Here is a 14177-nt window from a genome sequence, read left to right on the forward strand (position 1 = left end):
TAAAGAGATTTATCTGCATTTGAAAAAGCCATAAAATTTATTCCTTTTAGTCAGGCAATTCATTGGAGATTGAAATAATTTTAGTTAAAAATCAGTACTATGTCTCTACATTCATTTCATCATCATATAATATTTTTTGAAATATATTTGAGGACATGGTGAGTTTAGTTTTCCAAGGTTTTCTGCATTAGTTCCATTAGTTCAGGTTTAAAGAATGTATTTACTTGGAAATGTACAGAGAGTTTTGTCGTCTGAGTTCATATTCTTTGGTCTAAGATGTCTACAGAGACAGAGTGAAGACTCCTTCTTTAATCTCACATTATAATATAGTTGGACTTCTCTCAAGTTTCACCATGATTGTGTGACTTTGGATTCTTGTATGAAATTGCTTCTGTATTAAGTTTCTCAAGAAAGGGTGCTTAAGAGTAATATCTATATATCTTTATCTGTATCATATATTATATGCAGATATATATGTATACAAAATCTTTATAAGTATATAATATATGTATATGTAATATATTATATATGTAAATATACATAAAATTTGGTTTCTTGTAGAAATTCTAGGAATATTAGATTTACATAAGACTTCTCTAGTATGTATGAACCAATCCAAGCCACTCTTTCTTTTTGTAAGACTTATAATCTAATTTATGAATTCCCTCTGGAAGTAGAAAACTATTTGAAATCATCAAACAGGGAGTACAAGCTTTCTTCAATCAGAAGGCCTACGAGCAAGTTCTCTGCTTTCATTCTCTAAGCTCAGACACAAGAGAAAGACCGAGTAAAGAGCTCCATACCCAGCCCAAAGAGCTGCTTCCTCTTCTACTGTCAGTAAAGCATTTTCTTAGCTGATGTAAGTACACAGAGTGTAAACAGAAGAACACACCATGATTTTTTTTTATTTGTCTTCGTTGTTTGTTGCTTTGTTTTGCTGTCTCTTAGGTGACAGAAACCTTCCCCCCCCACACACACACTTTTACAGAGATTACAAAGGGACAAAACTGTGAAAGAGGTCGCCAATCAATGCTATCAAGAAGGAAATATGGCCTAACCACACACCAGAGATCCTGTAGACAGACTGTATTCTCAGACTGAGATACCATGGCAATACTAGCAGACCCCAGTCTCTGCTCCTGCTGTGGAAAGTGACTTAGTCCAAATACTTGCTTGGATATGACACTGGCGATATCTGTACACTCAGAAATTTGCATTTTAGAGCAGGAAGCCAGATCCTAGGTAAGCTGTGCCTTTTGTAACACACTCAACATTCCTGATCTCTGAGCTGCAGGGAAGCCTAAGGGGGTATTCCATTGGCTCTGAACAAGTCTCTGCTTTGCTCAGAAAGGAAATGCTGGACCTTCCAAGGTTGTTTGTTACATGAGCCTTCTGAAAAGATAATTCAGAAGACAGGAAGACAGTACTTCTGGCTTCTGTTCATAGAAGGATGTAAAAAATATGAAAAGCTTGTGACGAATTGTCTCTTGATATCAACAATTTGAAACTAATTCAAAAGGCATGAGGGGGCTAGGGTGTAGCTCACGTATAGGTGAAGCCCTGGATTTATTTGAGTCACAATCTGTTTACAAGCACTTGAGGAAAGTATTGAGAAAAGTGAAATTTAGATTAGTTTGCTAGGTTTAATGTAAATATGGTTACTTCACTTAGAAACAAAGAAAACACAGGCAATTCAGGGAGTTACCTGTCTTAAAAAAAGAAATCTATAAAATAATATAATGCTACAAGTACTTGGGCTCTCATCACTAAAAAGCAAGGTAAAACACAAGTCAAAATATGAGTTTAATTTTCTTCAGGCAGTAAATAATCTTAGAATCCTTTATTAAATGGAGATCCAAAATGACATGAAGAGGATAGCCATAATCTCCTTGGCTTTAATTGTGATTTCCTTGAGCTATTTTTTTTTATTAATTGTGCTTATATTTATCTGGTTTAATTGAATGGATTTGTAAAATGATTGTACCCCATCTTCACTGACACACACACACACACACACACACACACACACACACAGAGAGAGAGACAGAGAGACAGAGAAACAGAGACAGACAGAGACACACACAGGCATATACACAAACATACACAGACAGACTTTCCCGATACACACACACACACACACAGAGACACAGAGAGACACAGAGAGACAAAGAGACAAAGATAGACAGAGACACACACAGGCATACACACAAACATACAGAGACACACAGAGAGGCACACAGACACACAGAGAGACAGAGAGACAAAGATAGACAGAGACACACACAGGCATACACACAAACATACAGAGACACACAGAGAGGCACACAGACACACACACACAGACACACAGAGAGACACACAGACATACACAGACACACAGATATACACAGACACACAGAGAGACACACAGACATACACAGACACACAGATATACACAGACACACAGAGAGACACACAGACATACACAGACACACAGATATACACAGACACACACACAGAGACACACAGAGAGACACACAGACATACACAGACACACAGAGAGACACACAGACACACACACAGAGACACACAGAGAGACACACAGACATACACAGACACACAGAGAGACACACAGACACACACATACATAGTTGTCTTGGCTATGCTTGAGGCATAAGGTAGAATTATCCAGAGCACTGAGCTAAATCATCTTTGGTGTGTTGTTCTTGTTCTAAAATTAAACAAACACTAGGTCTCTATTCAATTGCTTATCAATTACATTAATGTTTTCAAATGTTCCTTTATTTTTATTTTGTTATTTTTTTCCCTACTGGTCTCTATGTTCAATTTCGTCATTGTCTACTTTGATGGTGCTTCCTTTTCTTTCCCTTTTTTCACTTCTGAGTTTAACGTTTCCTTTTCGTTTCCAGATGTAAAATCTTAGTGTGTTAAAATGTTTCCTCATTCTTCTGCCTAATTTATAAGATATAAGCCAACGAATGACCCTACGATAAGAGGAAGTATAAAAGAGAAGCCGATGGTGCCAAAATACAACCTAGCATCTCCAAACTGCCCAGGGAGATGTCATCTCAGCTCTACTTCACGTCTTTCTGGCACTACCTCACTCATAATGCAAACCTGTAACACTGTGGTACCAAAAATAGATCTTAAGTTTCTTCCTAGGAAGCTATTATGGATTGGTTAAGTAAATTTCCAAATTGTAAAAACACTAAATGCCAAATGAGACAAACAAATACCTTAGAGAAAAAGTGAGAACATCTCCTCAGGTTAGGGATGGTAGATGGCTCAGATAAATTCTGGGGCTGAGGAATGCTCGTGGAGAAAGCCATTGAATGAAGAAGGGTGGATTCCTTTCCTGGTTCTCACTAAACCCTTCAGCAATCTTAGCCAAGTTAAATGCTTAGAAACAAACACCCACAGCAAGGGTCCATCAAATTAGGTACAAGTGGTAGTACACTGTGCTGCACCTCTTTTTCTCTTCCTTATATTTTATTGACTTGCACTGAAGAAATTCAATGCTTACTTAAAAACAAAAGAGATCAAGCCCCACCAAAAAAAAAAATACAGAAGCCATCTTAAGGCTTTAAGACATAAAAATGGGAAAGATGTAGGCCCAGAAGACAACATAAACCATGCCACAATTGAACTTTCTCCGCTGTTAGGCTACTACATCAGAAAAAGAAGCATTTTCTTGTGTCGTTGATACAGAAAATATTTCTCTCGTATTGGGAGTATACTTAAAGGGATATGGAGCACATGGTAACAAAAAATAACCAGTTTTACAAGAAAAAGGCTTATATCCCCCTGGCAACTATCAGATTGTTGTTACAACTTTAAGCAACAGCAAGAGAGCACTTCTGCTTAAATTACTAGATTACTTACTCTTTGGTTTCCATGGTAACCACATGTTGGAGGGGAGTGGTCTATTGTAAAATTAAGAATGGAGGTTTTCACCAAAGGCTTTCTTTAAATGTGGAGCTCTCAGAAATTGATGGCCTTCGGTGGGGGTACAGAAGGGGACAGACTCAGCTCTGTTTAAAGGACAGGTCACTGAGAGCTTGACCGCGGTTCAGTTGAGTACATAAATAATACACACTGGACTTGTTTTTTGTTTTTTTTTTATTTGTTTGCTTTTTTATTATTATTATTCTTATGTTCATTTTTACTTTAGGTCAAACAGGTCGGATCCTGGGGTAAGATAACTGGGAAGTGAGCCTGATCTGGATTCAAGATGTGAAATTCCCAAAGAATCAATAAAAATGTCATGTTAAAAAGAAAAGAGAGCTCCCCTCCCCCGCTGCCTTTAGGTGAGTTCCACATGGCAGGGATACTAAGTCAGTGATCGGTGTTTGAGTTAGCCTTGAAATGGAGCAACAGTTAGGTCTCTCTCTCTGACAATCATTAAGTTTCTCCACTGAACTAGAAGAAGACGAAGAAATGAGAAGAAATAGTCACTAAGGAATTTAAAAGGTAAACGTATGGCTTTAAAACGAGCAGGCTGCTGGACTGGAGGGAAAGGGCTTTGCAAGTAACTCACAAGGTTTCTTTTGTCTGCTTCTGGAGAGGAATGTGAAGGTTACTGAGGAAAGGATTCCTTCTCTAAGGTAACAGCCACTTCCCTCTGGGCAACAGGAAATGCCGCTTAAAACAGACCTCAGTTCAAGGAGGTTTAGGTCAAGCAAGCAGGTTTTCCTTGATTCCTGCTCTCTTTTTCACTAGTGTCTGTCACCGTCTGCTTCTCTCTTTCCAGGCTCTAACAAGATTTCTTTTTATTTGGATGACATAGATACTTTAAAATATATATATATACATATACATCTGTCACTATCGGTTGCTAGTTAGTATTTCTCCACAGTAGGGAATATGCTCATAGCCACAGGAATGACATTTGTGAGGTGACATTTAAGACTTAAAAGCAGGCTAGGTGTAGTGGTGTGCACACGGATCCCAGCACTTGGTGTGCCTCTCCGGGAAGTCTGAAGCCAGCCTTAGCTGCACGGGAAGACTCAAGCTTTCCCAAAGCTCTAGTGAGTTGAGACCTCTTCCTTTTAGCTGTCTTCCAAAGCCCTTTGGATTGTGTGATAGACAAAATAAAATACAAGCAAACATGTAACCCAAAATTAGCCATCCTAACCACTTTCAAGGGCATCAAGAACATCAAGTATTTTACTGCTATGTAATAAAATCCAGAGTGATTCATCCTCTAAAGTAAATGCTCTGCCGATTAAAGACCTCTTTTTCCTTTCTCTAAAGTCACTGGCACCTATGACCCTACTTAGTTTCTGTGAATTTGACTAATGTATACAGTTCATAGAAGTGGAATCATGCAAGCAGAAGAAAACGAAAAACCACTCACCAAAATTAACCACACTCAAAGCCCAGACAACTCAATGAATTTCTGTATAGTTAGACTTGACATTCAGAACAGACACTGTGAAACTTCATATTCTACACTTTCTGTGTAAAATTTAAATACTCCACAGATAAGCGTAACTCACACACACACACACACACACACACACACTCACTCACATACACCCATCAAGGAAACTTATCTTTACCAAAAATGAGACTACACAGAAAACCACAACCAATAAAAATGAAGAGTTATGGAGTCCAATCCCAATGGACACACATGCAACTCCTGCACCTAAACCTCTGGGATCATTGCAGAAAAGAGGACAGCAAGTTTACTATGAGATTGTGTTTCCTAGCAACATCAGAAACTATGACCATAAAGTCTCATCGCCGTGACTTTATAATCATAAGCTGAAGAAGAACAACACTACTGGACATGCAAATTTGGATGAGTGAGCATCCATAAGGCCTTAACCTTACCTAAAGAACTACAGGCAACTAGGCATCCCAAGATCAGAGAAATAGTCCTCCCCAGGGATTATCACACTAATTGGTTATCAAACACCAAATGTTCAACCATGAAACATGTAAATAACCTTATACAGACTAAGTAGGGTGTACACACACACACACACACACACACAAAGAGGCCATGCATTTGAAAGAGAAAGAGGAGTTACATGAGACGAGTTGGGGACAGGAAAGGTAAAGAGAAAATGATATAATTATATTGCAATCTCAAAAGAAAGAAATAATAAAACAAAAATATTCCTAGCAACAAATGAAAATTAAAATACATCCTATTAGAACCCCTGGGATAAGTCAGTCGTAAGAAGAAATTTTGTAGTGATAAATGCTGGTATTAAAAAATCTGAGAGATATAAAATAACCCAATTATACATCTCAACCTTCTTTAATAACAACAAGCAGCTAATCCCCAACACAGGAGATCCGAGATCACTATGTGGTCATGACTGGCTTGAACTATGTAGCACAGGTTGGCCTTGAACTCATAGAGATACACCTCCCTCTGCCTGAATCCGAAATGCTGGGATTAGGAGAATGAGCCACTTTGCCTAAATTGTTTTTTACTTTTTTGGAAAAGAACTTTTGATGGAAGGGAACTTTATCTCTGAGTGTGTCCATGACAATGTTTCCAGAAAGATTTAACCAAGGAGGGAAGATCTATCCAGAATTTGGGTGGTACCATCCCAGGGGCTAGGGTCCAAAAATGAATAGAAAAAGGAAACATGTTGACCACCAGCATTTATTCCCTTTTTTTGACTGCAAATACAACAGGAGCAGCTACCCTGTGGTCCTTCTGCCATGACTGCCCCACCATGATGGACTGTATTCTCAAATCTAAGATAAAATAAATCCTTCTTTCCTTAACTTGAACTTGTTTTTATCAAGTAGTTTTGTAACAATGAATCCAGTAACTAATATACAATGGCATTATTTCTATATTAGCTGTGCCTTTTTTTTTTTTTTTTTTTTTTTTGGCCAGGCAGGACCACAGGTTTATTGGGGGATGCACACACGCACACTCACAGCATCACACGACAATGGCACAGTTACTCAGGACATCACGGTGGCCTCTGCCATCCACGTAGGGCCCAGAGGCCTCCTCCCCTGCGGCTTAGACCCTGTGGGGTCCTTCCTCTGGGCCAGCTGAGGAAGGGAGGGAGCTGCTGGGGTGGGCCTCGGGCCTGGCAGGGGAGGCAGGCCGAGTTGGGCGGAGGCCTGCCTCACTCCAGGGACTGCAGCATCAGCAGCTGCTTCAGCACCTTCGTCTGGCTGGTCTCTCGGATTTCTCCTGCCAGGAACATCTCATCTACCACCGTGTAAACCTTGTAGAAGTTGAACACCAGGTTCAGTTCACAGACATTTAACACTTCTACGAAGTTGTGGATGACCTCGAGATAGGCCAGATTGTTGTCGTTGACATCCACGCAGATGCAGAAGTAGAGGCCAGCATAGCGACTGTAGATGATCTTGAAGTTCCGGAACTCCACAAAGTTGGTGTGCTTGGCGTCCCTGACGATGACCAAAGGTGTACCTCCTCAATCAACTACTGCTTCTCGTCATCATCGAACTGCATGTACCACTTGGCCGGGCGCGTCTTACCTGCCCGGTTCTGGATGAGGATGAATCGGATCATGGCGACCCCTGTCTGGACCCCAGAGGCCCGGGTCCCGCTGTAACAGGGCGGCTCTGGCTCTGCTTGCAGTTGTGGGGCCCAGGGCTAGAACTCGCCCTTTTGCATTCTTAATAGCTATGTACAAAGACTCCATTATCTTTTTCTTGGATAATATCTTGGGTATGTGTATATGCGTATGTGTATGTATGTATATATATATGTGTGTGTGTGATCTTAATGTGTGCAAAATAACACCTCACTATGATTCTTAAGATATACATATATACATATATGTACATATGTTTGAGACAGGCTACAGGGTCTTGTACATAGGCCTGGCTACCTTAGTGCTCACTGGGTACCCCTGTTTCTCTAAGTTTTTATGAACATAAACACTATAGTTATATTATATTTCTCCACATATTAACCTAAAGTCTACTACTTTCTAAACATCTTCAATGAAAATAGAAAAAAAGGGGGGATTATTTTAGACTAACAGTAATTGTCATATAAGAAAAAATTTTGATAGTTTTCTGAAAATCAAAAAGCAACCTAAGTTGATACCAGAAAAGGATGTCTGTTGAAACATCCTAGGAAATTCAAGGTTTAATTTAATGAGATTCACAGACTCTGTTTCTTTCTGTTTGAAATGTGTTGTATGTATGTTCTTTGGCCAGGATTATATAATAACATCCAGGGTGCTGATGATTTAACTCAGTGGTAGAACCTGGCATATACAAGGCCCAGGTTCTAGTCCTGACAAAACAGTAACATAATAACAACTAAGAAAGTACTGATGTATAGAAAACAACTCAATACAGTACATCAGCATAGTTTTCACAGTGTGATACAAACATGACTGTCACTCAAATGTAACATGAGGAACAGTATATTGAACTCATTCATTTGTGAAGAATAAGAATCCAGGAAGACCTTTAAAGCCAGTTTAAGAAATATTTAGAATATCTCTCTCTCTCTCTCTCTCTCTCTCTCTCTCTCTCTCTCTCTCTCTCTTTCACACACACACACACACACACACACACACACACACACACACGGGGGTGGGGGAAGACAGAAAGAGAGAGAGAAAGAGAGAGAAATTTTGATAAGGTGTTTGTTTGGGTAAGATGTAAACATTGTTAAATTCTTATAGGATACAGTAATATTTTTCTTTGGCAAAAACAATTTCTGCATTCAATAGAAAAAAGCCTACAGATAGCCTATAAATTAATGCCAAAGAACTTTAATTAATATTGTTATTAAGTCTGGGTAGACATCTTCCTTCAACACTTCTAAAATCTCAGTTCCTACCTTGATCGGCATTTCCTGGGAATTTCTTCAAAAATATGAATATTAGTTCAGATTTTCAGCATTGGAAACTTCATGGGACTGACAGTCTGTGATAAAGCATGGCATTCATGTGACTGCAAATGTGTGCTACACTCTGAGGACCATTTTCCTAGATAACCCTGAGGTGGATGTTACCCAAGTGCAATGTTGACGGGACACAGTAGCTATCTATAACCAATTATTTCCCATTTTATTTTTATAGGAAATTAAACTGTGAATATTTTAAATTTGTTACTTTTTCCAGGTTTGGAAACTTGTCTTACTGTTGTCATCATAGTTAGGAGTATTTTTAATTTCTAATTCTATGAGGATTTTTGAAGGAAAATCTCTTTGGTAGTTTGAATATGCTTAGCCCAGGGAGCGGAGGTATGGCCTTGTTGGAAAAAGTGTGTCACTGTGGGTGTAGGCTTTAAGACCCTAGTCCTAGCTGCCTAGAAGCCAGTCTTCCCCTGTCTGCCTTTTGATGAAGATGTAAGACTCTCAGCTCCTCCTGTACCATGCCTGCCTGGATGCTGCCACGTTCCCACCTTGATGATAATGGACTGAACCTCTGAACCTGTAAGCCAGCCCCAATTAAATGTTATTCTTTTGGGTTGCCTTGGTCATGCTGTCTGTTCACAGCAGTAAAACCGTAATTAAGATAGAAGTTGGTAACTGGGACTAGGGCGTTGCTCTGATAGGCCTGACCATACTTTTGTTTGATAGAGTGTGGATCTTGGGATTCTGAATTTGGAAAGCAGTGGAATACTTTAAGTGGGGCTTAATGGGCTATTCTAGTAGGAATATGGAAGACATTGGTTCCGAAGACAATTTGAATTGTGGAGTGCTGGCTCAAGAGATTTCAAAGGAGAAGAATGCAGTATAGACACTGTTCATGTGTATTTTGGTGAAGAATGTGGCTGCTTTTTGCCCTTGTCTGAAGAGTCTGCCTGAGGCTAAGGTGAAGAGACTCAGATTAATTGCAATGACAAAGGAAGTCTCAGCAACGCCCAGCATAGACTTTGTTTTCTGGTTAAGTCTCATGAAGATCATTTTGTACAAGCATAGCAAGTTTGGAGAGGAAAAGTACAAAATGTGTGGTTCAAGTAATAATAAAAGGGCACCAGAAAGTGAAATGGAGCTGAATCATGTATTCAAGGAGATAGATTAAGGGAGTAGTGATTTCAGGGCAAGATCCCATCCAGCTAAATTTGGGTCCAGGCTTGGTAGTACTGTAAGAATTCGGTTAAATTTAGAAATTAACTGCCTCAGGACACATCCTGGGAGGAGCACATTCCTTAGTCCGAGGACACCTGTTGGATTACCCTGCTGGATTAACATTCAGAGGAAGAAGGGATTAACATTCCTCAGACCACTGGGAAGAGAACCCACTTGCATGTGGGAATTGCCCAGAGCACATAGACACATTCAGCAGTATGGACCAACCCTTGACACAGACAAGGGAGGTCCTTGCTACCTCATTCCCCAAAGACCAATCAGTTTAAAAGTCACACTGTTCTGCCAATCATATTGTGTCTAGTCACTGTTTCTGTAGTACACCCCTTAAACTGTATAAAAATTGCTCTTAACCTCAATTCGGAGTTCTCTTGCCTACAATGCAAGGGAGCCCTGGTGCACCAGTATCATTAAACCTCATGTTATTGCAGCAAATCCTGTCTGTGAGTTTCTGGGGGAGGGCATCCCCTGGTTTTGGATTTTACAGTCCAACAGTACAAGCCTTTAATCCCAGGAGACAAAGCCAAATAGATCTCTGAGTTCAAGGTAAGCTTGGGACAGAGCAAGTTCCAGGTGAAGAAATGCTAAAGTCCGGGTATGGTGGTATACACCCTCAATCACAGGTGATAGAACCATGCAGATCTCTGAGTTCAAGGTCAATCTACAGAGCAACTTCTGTGACAGACAGCCAAGTTTAGGCAATGAGAGAGTTGGTAAACAGAAAGCTGGTAATAGAAGTAGGGGCATGTTTCAGCCCCAGCAAGCAACAGAACACAGCAGCTTTGGCCATGTGACTCTGGCTTTAGAGTCCAGAATAGAAGGGACTATTGGGACAATTGATGCTGGTTAGCTAGAGCTAAGAGATTAGCAGTGATTATGAAGAGGTCAGCATCACTGAGGCAAAATTTTCTGGGAAATGTTTTCTGAGTATAAAGAAGCTGTGTTCTAGAGATAGCCAAGGTTATACCTTGTGCCGCAGCTGGACTTGGTAATGTGTAAGAATCACCTAGGTGGTACTGGTTTTGAAGACATGAAGGGGTTCATGGAGAGCAGCTGAGACTGGGCACTATGAGAGGCCAGGGAAGGCCACTGGTGAAGGTGCAGCCTCAGTTGCAGTTGATGGCCCAGGTCTGAAGGGGTCATGCAAGGAAGTTGAGGCTTGGCAGCATGAAGAAAGCCTATGAGAAGCTATTGGTGAAGCCTAGTTGCAGCAGAAGAGTCCAGTGTAATGGAGATGCTGGTACCATGGGATGATCACCAAGAACAGCAGCAACAGCAGAGTGGAGTCAACCAGAGCCTAGAGTACTATAGAGGGCAGAGCTGAAGATTTGACCTGAGCCCTTTGGAGGAGGCTAGAAGTCATGTATGAATCCCAGACACAATAGAATAAGAAGTTATGAAGTTAAAGTTGACTCGAGACCCCAAGATGTTAAAGATGCCAGAGCCACAGGATACCTACCAAGAAAAGCTGCTACCAGAAAGTAGAACCAGCCCAGGAGAAAGAAGTTTGTTGCAGTCAACAAAGATGAAAAAGGAGTGGAGATCTGAAGTCTGCTTTGATAGGTTCATGACATTAGACATGGAGATGCAGAGTTTGGAGTTTGTCCAGTTGGTTTCCTTTCTTGTTTTGGGGATTACTGTTAAGTGATTGGATGAATCTCAGAAGAGACTTTGAACTTTGCACTTTTAACATTGTTGAGACTGTGATAGACTGTGGGGACCTTGGATGTTAGACTAAATATATTTTTATTATGGTATGGATAGGTATGACCCCCATAGGGTCTGATGGGGGGAAATAAAAAGAGAAGTAATGCATGTAGCTTCAAATTTGTGATTTGACTGTAGAGTGTGGACATGCACATACAGCTTGTATATTTGTCTACTGTTAGACAACCTGTATATTTAAGTTTGTCTATGCATTCAGATTTCCTGTTTTAAATTTGATATTTTAACTTCTAATTGCTTCTCTGTTCATATATGAGCCTGGCGTGACATTTCTGAGCGCTAATGAGTTGAAAGAAAACAAAAAAGAAAACAAACATAGTCACTTGTCTTAGTTAGAGTTTCTATTTCTGTGAAGAGATAACATGACCATAGCAGTTCCGACATAGGAAAATATTTAATTTGGGGCTGGCTTACAGGTTTAGTCTGTTATTGTCATGGTGGGAAATGTGGTGTTCAGGCATACATGGGAAGCACATTCATTTATGAGAGATCTACATCTTGATCTGAAGGCCTTAAAGGTGACTCTGTGCCACACTGGGCAGAGCATAAGAGATCTTCAAGCTCCTCCATAGCTACATACTCCTTCCAACGAGGCCACACCTCCTAATAGTACCATTCCCTATGCGGCAAGAATTCACACACACATGAGTCTATGAGGTCATTCCTATTCGAGCCACCAGTTAATTATTTTTTTAAAGTATTGTTTCATTTAGATGCATATTTTTAGGGAAAAATTAAAAACTATAAACTAAATGTAAAACCATTAATGTCATTTAATCATACATTTGAAACTAACAGTAGCTCATTGTTGGAGAAATTTTTAATCCCAATCCAGGGTTTCTACCCCTCCTTTGATCATTAAGTTCCCAGATAAAAGACACATGCAACCTTTATATTTACAACAAGCCTTAAACAGAACAAGAGATGGGCAGATATCTGCCCTCTCTGCTATTAAAATGTACTTTTCTATTGATAACCCTGAGCTATTACTGACTATGTTTCATCTGGGATGCTCTTAACTCCAATTGGCCAGTCCTCAGGGCCACATTTTCTTGACTCCTAACCCCTGCCATCTTCTCCTCTCCTTACCTCTTCTCTCCTAATGATCTCCAATCCCTATGGTGGGAACACCAAGTGCTGCCTATCTCAATTCTCCCCAGCTACAGGCTGTAGGCATCTTTATTTACCAATCAAAAATAACTTGAGGGTAAGGTCACATAGCATCACTTGAGTCTACATGTGGATTCTCTTGTCCCTGGGGCAACCAGGTTTGGGGGAAGAGGGGGATTGTACATTGCATTAAAATACATAACAAAAGACCAAACCTCGAGAGTTCATGTTTTACCTTCATTTGAAAATACATGTTGCACATGGAACCAGAAAAATAGGTAGATCTAAGTGCAGATCTTTACCCATTCCTACACTTCTCCAAGTCCAATTCCCTGTCTTATTGGCTGTTCTGTAGCAACCTGCCGAAGCCCCACCCCATTCCCAGTGGATCTCACCGATCTTTACCTCTGAACTTCCCTCCTTTTACTTATTGTCTTGTATCAGACCCAACTCCAGAAGACATTTCTTGAGAAACAATAGGCCACTCTGGCCAGGGAAGTAGGGATGCTAACCAGATCTTCACCTCTCAACCCTTTCCTCCGAATCCAGATGTCCAGTCTCATCCCCATCTCTGTAGCAAACCACCACTGTGGGTTTCCCCTCATCTCTGTCCCCATCTCTGCCAGATCAGGAAGATCTTCTCCTCAACCATCTTCCCCACTTTTCCTGTTAGCCCAGCCCCCAACTCCAACAGGCACTCTCTGGAAACTCTCCTGCCTGCCGAGCTTGACAGAGAAACAAACAGGCCAGCAAAGCAGGTGGGTGAGCTTCAGATCTTCACTCTTCTACTCCGTATAAAATCCCCCAGTCTCATTTCCAGCTCTGTAGCGGACTACATGTTGTGGTTTCTCCTCACTCTCTGCCCCACTCCCAGGGGAATCAACAGATCCTGGTGGAACACCGTGCTTCTTTTCCTACTATGGATCTCCCTAGTACTCCACCCACTTCTCATCCATCCCTGTATCAGCTCCTAATACTTAGAAGCATATTTTACTCAGAATACCCAGTGGCTACACCTATAAAGATCCCAGAAAAATGCCCTAACAGGCAGCACACAGCCACCAACTTAGATGCAGAGAGGGTAGCATATTCCAAGGAAAACACCCACCCAACAAAGACAAGACTATATATCAGTATCTAAAATTACAATCGTCCCAAGCGTAGAAGCCTAGACATCAGTGTAAAAACACCATCAGTAACAGCTAGGACCATGTGTTTCCACTAGAGACTAAGAATCCTACCACATCAGGCTGAGTATTACGTCATACCTGAAGCACAA

The 14177-nt window shown here is 40.6% G+C and overlaps 1 pseudogene; it reads right to left on the reverse strand.

Moving 5' to 3' along the window:
* Positions 1-7084: 7084 nt before the first annotated feature.
* On the reverse strand, positions 7085-7605 carry LOC117720790 (AP-2 complex subunit sigma pseudogene; annotated as a pseudogene).
* Positions 7606-14177: the final 6572 nt, after the last annotated feature.

The sequence above is a fragment of the Arvicanthis niloticus genome, chromosome 15 (assembly GCF_011762505.2).
Source record: "Arvicanthis niloticus isolate mArvNil1 chromosome 15, mArvNil1.pat.X, whole genome shotgun sequence".
Taxonomy (NCBI): Eukaryota; Metazoa; Chordata; class Mammalia; order Rodentia; family Muridae; genus Arvicanthis; species Arvicanthis niloticus.